The following is a 17,833-nucleotide window of genomic DNA, read 5'->3' on the forward strand; positions in this document are numbered from 1 at the left end:
AACCTTTGTGACTCCTGTAAAGATGGCACAGCTTCATGCTTCCTAGCTATATCTTTCTCAATGACTTCCAGTGCATGAAGCAGAAATAAATGTTTTCCCAAAATGTTACAGGTCTTGAGGAAATGTTTTGCTACTGCAGGGACTTGGTATTTACATAATATTGTGTTTCTTGTAGTTGAAGAACTTCAGTAGGGATTTGGCCCCAAATCTTGCAGGTATTAAGAGGAATCATAGAGTGGTCTGGGTTGGAAGGGACCTCCAAAGGTCATCTAATTCAGCTCCCTCTGCATTAAGCAGGGGCATCCTCAACTAGATCAGGTTGCCCAGAGCCCTGGGAAGGTGTGGGAATCTCTCTGAAGAGCTTCAGTGGGTAAACAAAATACTGTCTTGCTGAGTGCTACACTTTAAAAACAAACTTAGTTCAACTCTGAAGCTCCAGCTGCTTAGATTATGAGATAATAACCGAGATAAATCCACAGGCCAAAAGTATTGAAGAACGTCAAGGTCTCACATTGGTTTGTAGAATGCAAAAGCATTCTGGAATATTTATTGTAATATTTTCTTTCCAAGTTTTATATTCCTTATTATTGAATGAATTAAAGAAGAAGAATCTTACTGCTGTAAATTTATAGGACTATGCAAATAGTTGTGTTTTGAAAGCATTTGAATTGTAGAGCTTTATAATATTGTCTTACCAGGTTTCACGATTCTGCATGCACAAATACAAACAGGCACACTGTCATATGTAGATGATTATTGCTTTATAAGAGTTCATAATTAATGAAATTCCATCACTAGAAGTTAGAAATATTCCTTAAAACATATGCAGCTGCAGTAACCCATCTATGAGTCTTTTAAACATCATCAGAATTTGTATGACTAATTCAGTCTTTTATCTGTCTGTGGATAATCATGTAGATGCCAGGCACACAGGAATGCTGAACAGATAGTATAATTAGTAGTGTAAATCTGAGTGGGTAGGCAGTTGGATTTTCTTCAGTCAGTTCTTCCTAGCCGCTGTCTTTGAAGCTGCAATCCTTCTGAACCAAGCATGGTCTCAGGTTTGAAACATACATTAATGCAATGATAAGAAACTTGCTGCAGAAGGGTTGTGCTGTATTGGGGTGCTCCCATAGCCAAACCAGCTGTGAAGTTTCCTTGTTTGTTTCAGTGCAAAGGCAGTAGCTTTCCAAGATAATGTTCAACAACCCAAGCTGTTTTGCATGAAATGAATAAGGAAAGCTCACATGTCTTTCATCAGCTCAGCTCTGGACATAGTGTCTTTCACTCAATTTGTGATCACAAACATCTGGTTACTGGTAACTGTTCTTGCAGCTGGGCTGACTTGAGATTCACAGTGTGATCTGAGGCACAAATGAAGGGAAGAGGAGAAGAAATACAGCATGGTGTGATCTTCCCTTCCCCTTCTCTTCCAGTTCTCTTCCCCTTCCCCTTCCCTTCCCCAAGTGCTTGTCGATGAAATCAATGACAGACACGTGCTCCTTTCTGTACTTGTATTTGACACAAAACGTTGCCTTCTTTTCTTCTATGAACTTAGACAATACCAGGAAATATGTTTCCAAGCAATGGGATAATTCAAATAAAACCTCAGTTAGAATTTATCCAGACTAAAAAGAAGAGAACACTGAGCCCACCCTGGAGTCCAAAGAGCAGGTTCTGGTTAATTGGCACCCTAAGGAGCCAGTCTCCTTCCTTTTAGGGGTGGTGGTAGAATGGTTACAATAATTAAGCTGTTCTAACTCTGTAGCTAAAATTCTCCTGTGGGAAAAAAACATTCCAAGAAAAAAATGGCTTTGAAGAATGAGGTGACTATTCAAAAATGTTGTGTCTACAAAGGAAATAGCTATCTTGCTAAAGCTTGTTGGTTCATTTTGTCATGAAGCAGGTCTTATAAAAGTCTTCAGCATTCATGTACAGTTGTCAGGCATTAATGCAGTCATTAATGCATGAATGTTTTGAGCAATCAACTTGTTATTGTGTTGATTTTTCCACCCCCTGTTTTAGAAAAAGCTTCTATTAATTCCCAAGAAGTCATTTTTCTGCTTTCTACGTTTTCTCACAGTTGGTGTAGGATTTTTACTTAAATTTGGAGGTAGTAGTTTTTGGTTGAGGAGTAAGAGATTAACTTGAACATACAATGAAAAAGAATTCTCCAAAGACACTGATATATTTGTATTTTGCTTCTGGAGCAATTAACAGGTTTTATTGAATGCTGCATTAAAGAAATCATAGAAAACAGATGAAGTAGCCCTTGAAAGTCAACTAGTGTTTAGCCTGGAGAAGAGAAGGCTCAGGGGTGACCTCATTGCTGTCTACAACTACCTGAAGGGTGGTTGTAGCCAGGAGGGGGTTGGTCTCTTCTCCCAGGGAACTAGCACCAGAACAAGAGGACACAGTCTCAAGCTGCACCAGGGGAAGTTTATGGTCAAGGTGAGGAGAATGTTCTTCACAGAGTCATTCGTCACTGGAATGTGCTGCCCAGGCAAGTGGTGGAGTCACCATCCCTGGAGGTGTTCAAGAGGGGATTGGATGTGGCACTTGGTGTCATGGTTTAGTTATGAGGTCTGTGGTGACAGGTTGGACTTGATGATCTTTGAGGTCTCTTCCAACCTTGCTGATTCTGTGATTCTGTAGTCCATCTTCTGTTCTCAAGGCATATGTAAGGATACCTAAATCATTCATGGCAGTGATTTGTTCAGTTCTTCCTTTTTTTGCAGTCCACTACTCTTTGGTCTCTCTGCAGTAGCCTTTTCACATGTCTGAAGACTGTTATTATGTATCCCTGCAGACTTCTCATTTGTAGATGGTGAGGAGCCTGGTCTTTCCCATGTTTCACAAGCTCAGGGAGCTCTACCTGTTTTCCTCTGTACTCTTTCCATTTTTTTCCTTGGTATTCCCAGAAAGGATGCCTCTGACTGAAGACAGTACTCTATCGGAATGAAGCCCTCCTATTGACACTTTTCCAGGATGATGTTTGCTTTTCTTGCAACCTTGTGGCATTGCTGACGCATGTTCAGTCTGTGACCCACTGTGACCTCTGATCCCATTTGTGGAACTGCTGCTCAGTCATCCTTGTTTTAGATTTGTTCAATCGATAATTCCCAAGTGTTGTGCTTTTGATTTGCCCCCAGTGAAACGTGTTCTATTTGTTTAATGACCACATGCATCTTATTTTGGTGATGCATCTTTTCTCTTTCTTTGGTTCATCCTTCTGAATTCAGTGACTGCCGTGCAGGGCTTACAGCTTTTCCAAGCATTGCATCCTTTGCAAAGCTGTTAGGAGTGCTATGGATTCCATTGCATGAAAATACTGAAAAGTTCCCAATCCTGTATCCTGGGTGTGAAACATCCTTGCCAATGACTCTTCTACTGAAGCTCCTGTGAAGAGAGAATTATCCTGCCAATATGCCATGACTTGAAAGGGTTGAAGCTTTGTTAAACAGTCCAGGCCCTGGGGAGCATTGAGCATCTTCCGCAACAGTGCTGATGAAGGTCGTCATGAGGTCTAAAGCTGAAAAGACAATAGCTCTAGACACCAGTGCCTCCTCCACACAAACAATTATATTTGATACGGTCTCTCCCTCATTGTGTTCATGAATGTAGAAATCAGCCCTGCATAAGCATACTGGAACTTCATTTTAGTATTTTCCATCGTTTAAACTGTTATGTGAATAATTACATGGAGTTTAGTCTAATTTGTCTAAATAAAAAGAGGGCTGCTGTAAGGCTCTGAGTAAACTGTGGTGCAAATGTTTTCTTAGTCGTGGAAAAGAAATGATAAATTTAACTTTGGAAAAGTTTTGTCTTCTTTTCAGTTGGATTTTTGTTATTGTTGTTGTGTTTTGTTTGTTTGTTTTCTCCCCACTCAAGTGTTATAAATGGGAATTTTTAGAAGTTAGAGTCCATCAGCAGTAAATTTGCTGATGACACGAAGCTGTGAGCAGGAGTTGATCTGCTGGAGGGTAGAGAGGCTTTGCAGAGGGACCTCGACAGGCTGGACAGATGGGCAGAGTCCAATGGCATGAGATTGAACACATCCAAGTGCCGGGTTCTGCACATTGGCCACAACAACCCCATGCAGTGCTACAGGCTGGGGTCAGAGTGGCTGGAGAGCAGCCAGGCAGAGAGGGACCCGGGGGTGCTGGTCGATGGTAGGCTTAACATGAGCCTGCAGTGTGCCCAGGCAGCCAACAGGGCCAATGGCATCCTGGCCTGCATTAAGAACAGTGTGGCCAGCAGGAGCAGGGAGGTCATTCTGCCCCTGTACACTGCACTGGTTAGGCCACACCTCGAGTACTGTGTCCAGTTCTGGGCCTCTCAGTTTAGGAAGGATGTTGACTTGCTGGAGCGTGTCCAGAGAAGGGCAACGAAGTTGGTGAGGGATTTGGAACATAAGTCCTGTGAGGAGAGACTGAGGGAGCTGGGATTACTTAGCCTGGAGAAGAGGAGACTCAGGAGTGACCTTATCACTCTCTACAACTACCTGAAGGGAGGTTGTAGACAGGCAGAGGTTGGTCTCTTCTCCCAGGCAGCCAGTACCAGAACAAGAGGACACAGTCTCAGGCTCTGCCAGGGGAGGTTTAGGTTGGATGTTAGGAAGAAGTTCTATACAGAGAGAGTGATTGCCCATTGGAATGGGCTGCCTGGGGAGGTGGTGGAGTCACCATCATTGAAGGTGTTCAGGAGGAGACTTGATGGGGTGCTTGATGTCATGGGTTAGTTGTTTAGGTGGGTTGGATTGGTTGATGGGTTGGATGTGATGATCTGGAAGGTCTCTTCCAACCTGGTTTATTCTATGTATTTAGATTTGTGTTTTTTTTTTTTTTAAATATTTAATACTGACAAGGATTTTTTGGTTTTTTTTTTTTTTTTTCATTTTCATCAGCACTTGTCCATGAAAATGAAGTATACTTGAATTTCACACAAAATTGTCAAAATTTAATGTGTTTTAAGCTAAATTTTCTATCACAGTTATTATTTTTTTTTTTCCCCAGTAGCTTCCAGTAAATAGATACTTTACAAGAACGATCTTTTGGCAACATATTTTGCTGTGGAAAGTGCTTTTCTTCCTTAAAACTTCCTGCAAAAGCTTTGCTTATCTAAAGTTCTGATGAAGATGAATTAGCCTCTTTTTGCTAACAATAATTACACTCTTTTCCAAGGCCAGTTATGAGAAAATAAATAGGTTGAACTGCACTGGTACTTACATTTTTTTTGGTGTCATTTAGCTCAGCATATGAAAAGGCAGGGATCTACAAACAAACATTCAAATATGTTTTGCCTGCTCATCAACCTTGAAATTAGCTGCAAAAATAACGCACACTTATGTATAACTCCCTTGATGTAGGTATGATATGGCAGGATTCCTGAGACCAAACTTGCATTTTTCCAAGTGCTCTTTAGGAGTGCTTGCTTATTTAGTGCAAGTAAAGTTACCAAATACTCACCTGCTATGGATTACATGGTTTCTGAAGTGTTGCCCTGCGTTTCCCTTAAAAGGAGTAAGACATGGAAAAATTACACTAAAGAATGATGCATCAGCCAGGTGATTTTCCCTTGAGGTATAAATTATTCAGAGGGCCTGATTCTTGCTGATGTGTTACTCAATGAACAAAAATACAGCCTGATATAAAGCAGTATTTCACTTTATAGTGCTTTATAGTGTGTTATATTGCTTTTGGCCGAGTGATATCGCCTTGTATCAGGATAATAAAACCAGAATCACATCTGTATTATCTCAAATGCAAGAACAAATAAGTGACTTTTACCATCGAAAAGATCCAATTCTGGCACAGCCAAATATTGAATGAACTGGCCTGGATTTAACTCAAGGTTTGCACAGTACAAGACTAGGCTGAAAGAGAGCAAATATTGTTACCAAATCGGTGACATATGACCACAACTGAAACATGGTGGAAAAAGGAACTTGAGAAATCCAAGACAATAAGGTAAGACAGTAGTCTGTCCGTGGTTTATTAAAGTTTGGAAATGCAAACCCTGAGAGACCAACTCGCCCCTTAATTTTGCAACTCTCATTCAAAGCATTACAAGGAGTATTGTTATTTGAAATGAGAAGTTGAAGCTTAAATGGATATTTTCACATTTTTATACTTTATGATTGTAAACAAAAGCTGAAACTTTATATGGTTTTAATTTGGGGTTATTACTTTTTAATCTTTTACACACAAAAAAATCCACATACTGCCCAGACTTCGATACTCTTGTGCTGCCTTCAACAGTAACAGATGCTGTAGACTGTCTGAAAAGCATCAGGTAGGAGTAGCTGAAAGTTTAGGTCCTGCTTTGCTAGCCAGTATGAGACTATCCTACATATGACAGCTTGTGATGGAGTGCAAGGACTGATTTATCCAGGCTGTTGTCACCTGCCTGCCACTTTCTTCCAACTGGAAATTTTTGTCCTCCTCCCTAGCCCCAGCCTCCAGCAGAATTGAATGTCTGGTTACTCATTAACATTATTCTGTCAAAATGATTTAAGTAAGTTTAAATGCTTCATAGTGAGGGAATTTATATATATATATATATATAAAACCTTGACAGAACTGGGTTAGAGAAGACTAAGCACACAGTGACACCAGCATATAGGAAAGTGCAGGTATCTCACCTGCGATGGGTGGTGAGGCCTGAATAAGCAGCTGGGGAAGTTTGAGTGAGTAACCACTGGCACTGGGTCTGCCACAACCAAAGAAGTTTTCTGAGCTTTCTTTAAACCTAGCCTCACTTTCAGTCCATTTTTCAGTTAAGAAAAACCTGAAAGTTAACAGCAGTCTCAGTGAAATAGCAACTTCACAACATCTGAAGGAACAAGCAATCCCAAGAAAGGGAGGAATTTTTTAGATGTATTTTGTGGAGTTTGGGGCGGGGGTAACATCTTTAATGTCTGTGGTTAGCTTGCCTTAGATGTCTCAACTGCTGCTAGACTTGATGCCTTCTCCCTTTCATTGAAGGTGTTAGGAGCTTGCAGCAGAATTCTTCACACCTTTCCATAGCTGTTCCCCAGGCGCAGGAGCATATTTCTTGGGTTGTCAGTTTGTGTTATGAAGATAATGTCAGTTCAAGGATTCATGTGCTGCTTTTGCTCATCTCTCATTCCTGCCCTTATACCAGAATGTATTAGCCTCTTCAGGGTTACTGGTACCTCAGATAATTTCAGCAATCCTCACTCTCTCAGAGCCTTACCACAGTTCTCTCAGTATCGCTGAGGAGGTGGCAAACTGCTGTGGTGAAAGAGGAGAAGCCCAGACTTCTAAAACTGGTTTTGCTGCTGAAGTCTTCTAAAACTGGTTTTGCTGCTGGAGCCAGTGACTAGTAAAGCAACCACTGGAACAATAATTTCTGAAATTATTCTAGGATAAATAAATGTTCTATAAAAGTTATTTGGAAGACTGTGCAGGTAACTGGGCACAGATGGGACATTTTTAGGACATATAATCTGAAAGTATGCACATTTACTATGCTCTTCACCATGCCAAATGAAGAGCATCCAAATTTTATCTTTGGCTTTAAGATCTAGAATAGATTGCAGTATGAGGTTTGCAGTATTAAACCTAATTATTGTAGGCAGTTGCATTTGAAATTTTCTACTTAGAAGCATAAGTATTGAAGCATAGACTTTTGTTAAAAAAAAAAACACAACCCTCTTACAACCCAGCTGTTTTGACCCTGGCCAAGAGTGTGAGAACCATTGCAACACTGTTCATTGAAAGTCATGTGTCGTTTTGGTTAAAGAGTTTGAAAACCTGGATGTTCTGGGTAACAGGGAGTTCTTTTGTACTATTTCTTCCTGTATTTGTGAACCTCGTGTTGCAACAGAATCTTTGTCATTTGAGAACACCAGTAATAGGAGCAACAACCACAGTTCAACTGCCCAAGCGCTGATTTACAGTCCTCTTTGTAGGGAGATTATTAACAGGCAACAGTCCAAAATATTTCAATGACCTTAGATGTTTCCAGGAAAATGTTACTGATTTTAATAATGACTATGCAATATGTAGTAAACACGAATGCAAGAGGTTAAGAGATCAGTAAAGAGTTCTTAGCACCATGAGTTTAACACAGGAAGCAGTGGGGAAAGTCTAAGGTCAAACGGTTCAGTTAAAGCCAGAACGGAAATTGGGGCAAGAAAAAGAAAACGGTGTCATAAACATGATGACATCCTTGTGCTAGGAAGGTGACTCACAGTTGTAAAACCTAGACACAAAATGTTCTTATAGATTCTAGAAGGTATGGCAGGGTTGAGAGTCCAGTCATGTTTTCACCACAGATAAATTAATTTCCCCTTTTGTTGAAAAGGTCAGGCAGATCAAATGCAATCAGAGAAATCACATGGTAAATCACACACTCCAAAGTATTCATTTTAATTGGTTATGAAATAGAATAATGTGTCAAGGAGTTATTTTTCAGGTTAGGCAGAGCAGGAGCTTTCTTAAATTATTTAGGCATACAGCAAAAAAATGTCATTCTCGTGCCGAGCAGCAGTTTCATCCTGAGGTAAAGAACTGTGTTTCTGCTTATTTGCAGTGATTTCAAATTTGTGATGGGTTAGGTTACCAGTTCAGGATTATTTATGGGGAAAAAAAAAAAATAGAAGCACATTTCATTCAACACTTCCAGTCACTCAAGAATTTTCTAGGAAACAGTTATTTGTACTGCTGTGATTTTCATTGATAGGCATTTTTTATTGTACCGCTTACTTAAAATTAATCCTCTGGGTTTGGGCATAAATAAGTGTGTTCTGTTTTTTACTTCTTGGGTTGGAGTTTCGAAGTGAAAAGGAAAGCACGTTGTTCTAACTCACATCTAGAACACATCAACTAGTTGTAACAGCTGAGGAAAGTGTCAGGATCATCGTGGTTTCCAATGAGGGGAAATACAAATGCTGTGAGAAGCTGAGTTCTTTGGCTTTGACTCAGCAAAGCTCTTAAGCATGTTCTTAACTTTAGGCACGAATATTCCCATGGAAATCATTGGTGGTGACTCAACAACTTGCATGATCAGGTCCTTCAAAACGTTTGTTTTCTTTCCTTATTTTACATGTGTGTTTCAGGTTCTCCTACAGTAAAGCATCAAGCTGCTACATGTCCCTTGTACTTGTGGGCACAGAGGAATTTACAACATAAGCATTTTCTAATATATTTTGTGAAATCTGTGCCACCACCTCAAGTCTCCTCTGTAGATTCATTGCAGCACAGAAATGCTGCAGAACTAACACATATTCACTCTGGGGGGGGGGGATGGGAGATATTGTTTCATTATTGTCAAAAGACATTTATTTGTGGGAGAGTTTATGGAACAAGGGCTATGGATCACAAGGTTTATTGCTTTGCATGTGAGGTTGGGTAACTATTTAACAAAATTGTATTGTTTGCTTACTGGAGTCATGGCATTTTGTAAAGGAGAAGAACCTTTTGTGAAGTAATACAGAAATATGGCTGTCATATTTGTAAAGTAAATAATCTGTGTTCATTTCTCAATAACGAAGAGTTTCGAGGTTACGCAAGTGTGCCAGCGCAAGATGGTTATTAACTGTTTAAGAGACAAGACTCTAACTACCCCACGGTGACTTTCTTTTTAAATTCTGTTTTGTTCATATTAGTTTACCATTTGTTGTGCTTACAGCCACCTCTTTGCTTCTAGAGAAAAGGAAGTAACCTTTCATACGTAGGCAGTTTACTGCCTGCACTATTAGCCCACCCCATGGCTTCCTTACTAAAAAGTTCAGCCTCTATCTTTATTCTGCATTCAATTAATGCTTTCTGAAGTAGAATAACATCCTCTTCTTCATTGTTTCTGTTGATGCTGTGTCTTGGGATTTTGACAGGAAAAGGAGTTGCAGTTTCAAGCCAGAGTTAGCAACTAAAGGTTTCAAGAATGCAGACTCAGTGATTACCACAGAAGTGGCCAGAGCAGCTAGCTTGAATGTGGGTCCAAGATTCTTCCAAGTTTTATTTTCAGCAGTGGTTCTGATTACAGTTAACTCTAATAATCGTAGTTAAAACTGACCTTCTTCACAAAGGCCTATTTGCTGCATCTAGGCAGGCAGAACCCTAATTTCTGCCAAGGACTTCTAGGCAACACAGTAATAGTCAAATGCTAATGCTAACTCTGCTGTCAGTAATAGTGGCTTCATCCCTGTACTTTAAAATCCTGTAAGCTGTGAGTAGACTGGCTGGTATTGTCAGATTTTTTTCCTTCCAAAGTGCACCAGAAAAGTAAATTGAGATCCAAAGTCTACTTACTTGATTTCTGGCAGTAGCTCTGATGTTCCCGAGTATATGAATGTGTGAAACAAATCAATACAACAGATCAGTGAATCGATGGCCCAGATCAATGCACAGCTCTTTTCTTTAACCTGGATATTTAAGCCAGTGCAGAGCAGCCAGCAGCACTGCCAATCAGGTAGGCACGAGGCTCTGCATTAGGGCATAAGAACAGGTTTGTATTTTACAGTTTGGAGAAGCAGTTTCAGTCTTTCAAAGTATGGAAATTTGAATTACTGTAGTCTGTGAACTACTCTACATTTTGTGACTCAAAAAAACCCCCAAACCCTAATAAATTACATCTTCTGTGCAAGCCTGGCTCAGGCACAAAAGCATTAGCTGTTATGAAAATGCACCTTTGCACAAAAAAATGTCACTTGTGAAACTTATGCTTCTAATAGCTCCTTATTTGCTATTCTTTGGAAGTTGTTTTATAAATGTTTGAGATGCCTTTCTTCGTCTTGGAAGATGCTCTGGGACTTTGAATTATCTGTCTCTGAGGAAGGAAGCCATTTAGAAACCAGTGGCTCTAGCTCCATCCTTCACACAAACATTATGTTACTCCAGTGTTCCAGGGTGAATAATATCAAGTAAACCTCCTAGAATTAAAGCAGCTTTTTCAGGAGGACAGGTAAGATTTGAGGTGTGTGACATTACTGGTGATGTGCATGATGTGCCATAACAATAGAATAGAACAGACCAGGTTGGAAGAGACCTTCGAGATCATTGCGTCCAACCTATCATCCACCACCACCTAATCAACTAAACCACGCAACCAAGCACCCCATCAAGTCTCCTCCTAAACACTTCCTATAAAATCATAGAATGGCTCAGGCTGGAAGGGACCTTAGAGATCATCCACTCCAACCTCCCTCCCTCCCCGTGCAGGGATGCCTCTCAACTAGACTTGGTTGCTCAAGGCCTCATCTAACTTGGTCTTGAACACCTCCAGGGAGGGGGGCATCCACAACCTCTCTGGACAACCTATTCCAGTGTCTCACCATCCTTATACTGAAGAACTTCTCCCTAAGATCCAGCCTAACCCTGCTCTCCCTCAGCTTCAAACCATACCCCCTAGACCCATTGCTAGACACCCTTATGAAAAGTCCCTCTGCAGCCTTCCTGCAAGCTGCTGGAGGAATTACATGCTGGTGAAAATCAGATTGAAATCTTAAATTCAGAGAACCTGAAGCATCTGAATTCTCTCTGTGTGCTGGAACTTCAAGACAAGCTAAAAATCCATTCCTGATGAAATTAGTCTGCTTCAGAGCTGGAGAGACTTGACCTTACCAACAAGGATATCAGTAGGTAACGTCAGAAACAGCGTTATGGCTGTGACAAGGCCTGGCTAATGAATTCTAATGACAGCTAATTCCTTAACTCATGTATTTTACTTTCTAAAGTATAATTACACCATCCTCCTCCACCCTGCCTAAACAGCTCCTGCTCCACCACCACCATTTGTACACTCATCCCAGGGCCAGGGGCAAGACCCTCAACCAGCCAAGACACCACACAGAGGAGCTCAGCCCCAGTAAGGAAGCCCCGACATCACCCACAGATGATATTGGAGTGGTCATCAATCATTGCCCTACCTAACCGGGGGGCCACCAGGCCCCCCGGCCTTTGTTGTCACCACCACCATCACCCAGTGTGCACCATAGGCACTCACCACTGATGAGAGGAGGATCCTCAGCCCAGATGGGCTCAGCTTAGGGCTTCTGCCTTTCCTGGGGGGGATTAAAAAGAGGAGTGGGCAGGAAGGGCCAAGTGGCTGCACCTGAGGTGGGAGGAGACTGCAACAGAGCCCAGGTGCTCTGGGATTTGAGGAGAAAAAAGGAGAAATAGGGTGGGTGGGGGAGAAAAGGGGCAGATATGGTGGGAAAGGAGAGGTGGTGGTGAAAGGAGGGGATTTTAAATTAACTTTATTTTCCATCAGTCTTCCATAATGCCCCACTGCAGTTCATGGTTTGCTTTGCCTCCATGCATAAAGAACAAACCCACCAATGCTTCAGAAAACAGAGCACAATGGTGACTACTACAATGAAACCTTTCCAGAAGTATCAATTTGCTTGGCAGAAAAATCTGTGCTTTTCAGATCAAAATAACAAGTTTTAACAGCAACAAAAGTACTCCAAGAGTGAATTTTCTCCTTGGATACCAGCAGAAAACACCAGGATGATGAAGGGATCGGAGTCTGTGCCCTGTAAAGAGAGGCTGAGAGCCCTGGGGCTTTTTAGTCTGGAGAAGAGAAGGCTGAGAGGGGATTTAATATATGTGTATAAATGTCTGTGGGCTGGGGGTCAAGAGAGAGGGAACAGGCTCTGCTTAGTTGCACCCTGGGATAGGACAAGGAGAAAGAGATAGAAGCTCCAGCACAGGAGAATAGAATAGAATAGAATAGAATAGAATAGAATAGAATAGAATAGAATAGAATAGAATAGAATAGAATAGACCAGACCAGGTTTGGAAGAGACCTTTGAGATCATTGCATCCAACCTATTATCCAACCCACCTAATCAACTAAACCATGCAACCAAGCACCCTATCAAGTCTCCTCCTAAACACCTCCAATGATGGTGACTCCACCACCTCTCCAGGCAGCCCATTCCAATGGGCAATCACTCTCTCTGTGTAGAATTTCTTCCTAACCTCCAGTCTAAACCTCCCCTGGCACAGCTTGAGACTGTGTCCTCTTGTTCTGGTGCTGGTTTTAGAATAGAAGCTGGGTTTAGTTTTAGAATTCCTCCTGGTGCCAGGAGTTAGTGGCCCTGGAGGCTGGGCTGTTACTTCAGAGTAGCTGAATGAACCATTAATTCAACTCTGTCTCTGATAAGAAGAACGCTCAATACTTGTGCCGAGCAGTTCATTGACATGTACCTGTGTGAATGTTTAGTAGTGTTTTGGGTTTTACAGCTATCTTAAATTTGTTAACAAAAGTTTCTGATCTCTGGGTCCTTCTCAACTCTTGAATATTGTGTGTATTTAGTTAAAATTAACATCTTAACTCTGACCAGTTCAGTCCTCGTTTCATGCACTGGCATATTCATGTTGAATGAATGCATAAGGGAGCACAAAGGCACCCAAACAAGTTAAAATTGTAATTTGAGTGAATACTTTTTGAAGGTTTGGCCTGGTGCTATTCAAAATGCCATGCTTCTGAATCAGAAGTGATAAACTCACAAGAGAGAGTGCTGGAAATAATCCATGGACATCCTGTTCTTATTAGATGTGGGCTAAAGCATTCTGACAGATTTCAAACCTGCTGAAATACTAGTCATTAAACATTCTGATGTTGATTTCAGTGTTAATGGGAGCACATCTTATCTCTTTAAGGGTGCCTGTGATAAAGGTAGAAGACAGAATTATATATGGTGAAAAATAAGGTGAGAAAAGAAGCAGAGAGCTGACTGTGTGAAGAAAGAAAGAGACACACTGGGAAAACAGCAGAGAAAAGCAAAAGCAAAAAAAAAAATCTCTCAGTCTCTTTCAGGACTGAGACTGTGCCAAACCTTGGACTTGGAGGCTGTTCTGCCCTTAATACATTGCACATGATTGTCTGTAGCTAGAAAAACATTTTTTGTGGTTTTGAAAAATTGAATTATCCTTATATGAAAGAAAACAAACTAGGAGTTTAAATGACAGAGTGAAAAAAAGACCAAATTAATTTTGTAAGCCCTCAGAGAGTTTTAAAATCCCTTAGGTTCACAAAAACTCAAGACTTCATAAGGTTCATATATTCTGAGAGTAGGGTGTACAATGGAGTTACTTCCTTCTACTTTAATTAAGTTTTCATCAGACTCTTTCTTTAACTTCAACACAACCATGTCCTCTCAAGACATGATCGTGTTGAGGGCAAGATCCAGAATATCCTGTTGAACCTTCCTGTGTGATCTAGATAGAGAATAGGTAAGGAGAGAGTTTATCATCCAAAGCTACAAGGCCATAGGCAGTTGGATATCAAAGTATCATAGTATCATTCAGGGTTGGAAGGGACCACAAAGATCATCCAGTTCCAAACCCCCTGCCATGGGCAGGGACACCCCACACTAGATCAGGCTGCCAAGAGCCTCGTCCAGCCTGGTCTTAAATACCTCTAAGGATGGGGCCTCAACCACCTCCCTGGACAACCCATTCCAGTGCTTCACCACTCCTCCTCACATCCAGCCTGAATCTCCCCACCTCCAGCTTCATTCCATTCCCCCTACTCCTATCACTACCTGAGATCCTGAGAAGTCCCTCCCCAGCCTTCCTGTAGGCCCCCTGATGATGAATATTTATTTCAGCACATATGCCTTGTTCCAGATACACTTTAAGTTCTGCATCTTGACCAACTGGAGGTATTTAGTGTGTCCATACCCTAGAGAGGGTGGCCCTTAGTGTATTCCTTAAAAAAATTTATTCCCTGTTGGTTGCCTCTAGATAACTTGCCAGTCAGCAGAGGTTTTTGGCTTGGTCTTAGGAACACCATTCCTCTTTTTGTCTAGGCTCCCAGCTTACTGTTTTAACAGACTAATAGGGTCCATTTTGCTTACACCAGACTGCCTACTAAGCAACGTGAAGCTGACTTTAATTGTTAGCTCCAAATAGAAGCAAGGGCTTGTGCACTCAAACTTGCAATGCCAATGTGTCTCCTAGGCAAGTAATACCTATCGAGTGGATGCCAAAGCAGGGGGGTGTGTGGATTTAGATACTGAAACAAGTGGATGCTGACAGTCAATATCATTAAGCTCTGATAATCAACAGGGATACCATGGGACTGGGTGAACAAGAGAATGGCTGTGCTTGCTTAGAATGGGAAGTCACCCAGCCCAGCAGGCTGGCTATGATACTTATCTCACAGGGAGGCATTCTGGTCATGAAGGTGGTTTTTGAGAGCGAGCTTCATCACTAGCACTACAGCTAGGGTGACTCTTGTAATTTCTCCAGATCCAGGGAACATGACTCTAAAATATATGATGTTGGAGACTCTTTTTGTTCTTTTTCCTGAATGAAAACATATTCCTACCTCCAAACTACCAGCAATCTTAAGCAGATACCTAGGGAAGAACATAGGAAGAAGCGATATGATTGCTGCTCTTAAGCCCATATAAACTTCTAGCATCATACTTAGTTCCTTGCAAGGAACTCCACCCATTTCAGGAGATCTACACATTTTAGTTCAGTTTGAATTCTTATTTGGAGCTTCCTTTGATATCCCTCAATCTTGAATTGGCAGATGCAGTACAAAATTTGTGCCAGATTACCCTCTCCATGACACTTATGATTTTATGCATTTCTGCCACATCCCTCAGTTATCTTTACCCAGAGGCCCAAACGTTTTGATTGTTTCCTTACATGGAAGCTGTTGCAGACCTCTGTCCATCTGTTCTTGTGCTTTCACATTTTTCACTATAAAGTGTGTTCTGCATCCCCTTTCTTTACTTAGATTTGGATCAAACTCTAGATTGGGGGTGAAGTCTTCCTCCAGTCAGGATTGTTCCTTAGAGTTAGGTACCTTCAGTAGTAGCCTAAACAATTATATGTAGTAACTAAATTTTTCTTAGGACACATCTATGTACATACATGTGTGTGAGTATATGTAAGTTTTTGACATCTGCTTCATCTGCTCTTCTACCATGGATGACATAAAGCTTGTATTGTTGTACCTGGAGCAGGTTTGGGAATTCAGATGTCCTGACTTCCTGACATGTATGTGACCCCTTAACTGGAGATTCACACAGCCTCTTTCTTGTGCTTCAATTATAGGATCATCACTTATTCCATGTGCAGTGTGACTTCTTCAGAGACACCCATACTGCACTGTGGCCTTACCTCCCACTTCAGGGAGTTTCTGAGAGATGACAGGGGTGGGTTTGCATTTGCTTGGGATCTGGGGGAAGGTTTTCTTTATCTTCTGTAATTGCTAAGCTGTTGTGTAACAGGACTTTGTTCTTCCACCTCTAAGCAGAATATTAGCTGCTGTGCTACTTCACCCACTACATATCAGTGTAGGGAGCATGTTCATGTGCCATGCAGCACTAGAAAGCATTCATAGTGGCACCATAGATATCACAGGACATGGGTCACTGAGCAGTTGCTAGTGACTTTGATTCATGTGCAGGCAGCGTACTGACAGATAGTGTCCTGAAGAACCGTGCTGACAAAGGCATAGGTGCATACAGGATAAAATAGAATCATAGAAGAGTCTGGGTAGGAAAGGACCTTTAAAGGTCATCTAGTCCAACCTTATCTGCAATAAGCAAGGTCATCTTCAACAAGATTGAGCTGCTCGAAGCCATGTCCAACCTGACCTCCAGCGTTTTCTGGGATGGGACATCTACCTCCTCTCTGCAAAATCTGTTCCAGTGTTTCACCATTCTCATCTACCTTATATCTAGACTGAAGCTACCCTCTTTTTGTTTAAAACCATTACCCCTTGTCCTTTCACAACAGACCCTACTAAATAGTCTGACCCATCTTTCTTATAAGCTCCCTATAAAGTATTGAAAGGCTGCAGTAAGGTCTCCCCTGAAACTTGCCCAGGCTAACACCCCAAAATCTTTTAGTCTGTCCTCATAAGAGAGATGCTCCAGCCTTCTGATCATTTTTATGGCCCTCTTCTGGACTGACTCCAACAGGTCCATGTAATTTCTGTGCTGAGGACTCCATAGCTGAATACAGTACTCCAGGTGGTGTCTCACCAGAGTGGAGTAGAGTGGCAGAATCAACTCCCTTGATCTGCTGGCCATGCTTCTTTGGATGCAGCCCAGGATATGGTTGACTTTCTGGGCTGCATGTACACATTGCTGTCTGATGTCCAGCTTTTCATCCACCAGTACCCCCAAGGCCTTCCCTTCAGGGATCCTCTCAATCTTTTCATCCCCCAGCCTGCACTGATACTGGGGGTTGCCCTGACTCTTTTGCAGGGCCTTGCATGTGGCCTCATGAAGTTGCATGGGCCCATTTCTCAAGCTTGCCTGGGTCCCTCTGAATGGCATCAGACTTGTCAACTGGTTCACTCAGCTTGGTGTCATCTGCAAACTTGCCGAGGGTGCACTTGTTCGCTCTGCATCACTGGTGAAGATATTAAACATCACGGATCCAAGCACAGACCCCTGAGGGACACCGCTTGTCACTGATGGTGTTTCAAGACTTGTAATTTAGGCTTAGGTGTTTAATAACCACTTAGATCTAACTTACATTGCTAGAATATCATGAGAAAATATTTCTTAACCTCCTTATACGTCAGTATTTCTTTCTTCCAGAAGCAGTTGCCCACGTGATGAGTATGTGAACCCGTGCAGCTTAGATATGCTCAGACACTGTGCATATTGCACAGAAAGTTGTTGAGCAGCCATTGCGTCATAGTTGCCTACCTCACACAGCAGTGTCAACCTGGATAAGAAATCAGTAATGTCCTAGATGCCTGATGTGGACCTTTATAGAAGATAACTACAACACTAAGAAACTACAGGTTCAAAAAGAAGGTATTAGTGTTATCCCTACTTAACATACAGACTTCAGGCTCAGAGGGATTTTGACTTATCTAAGCC

General features: G+C 41.7%; 1 long non-coding RNA gene across 1 annotated transcript in view; it reads left to right on the forward strand.

Annotated features, from left to right (window-relative positions):
• Positions 1 to 5,917: 5,917 nt before the first annotated feature.
• The window catches only part of LOC137454599 (uncharacterized), a 70,675-nt gene continuing 58,759 nt past the window's right edge, over positions 5,918 to 17,833 (forward strand). The window contains exon 1 of the long non-coding RNA XR_010990650.1: positions 5,918 to 5,969. This is a non-coding gene — a long non-coding RNA (uncharacterized lncRNA). The remainder of the gene's footprint in view (positions 5,970 to 17,833) is intronic.

Source organism: Melanerpes formicivorus, unplaced genomic scaffold, assembly GCF_026170545.1.
Source record: "Melanerpes formicivorus ecotype bairdi unplaced genomic scaffold, bMelFor1.0.p_v2 SCAF_3, whole genome shotgun sequence".
NCBI classification, from domain to species: domain Eukaryota; kingdom Metazoa; phylum Chordata; class Aves; order Piciformes; family Picidae; genus Melanerpes; species Melanerpes formicivorus.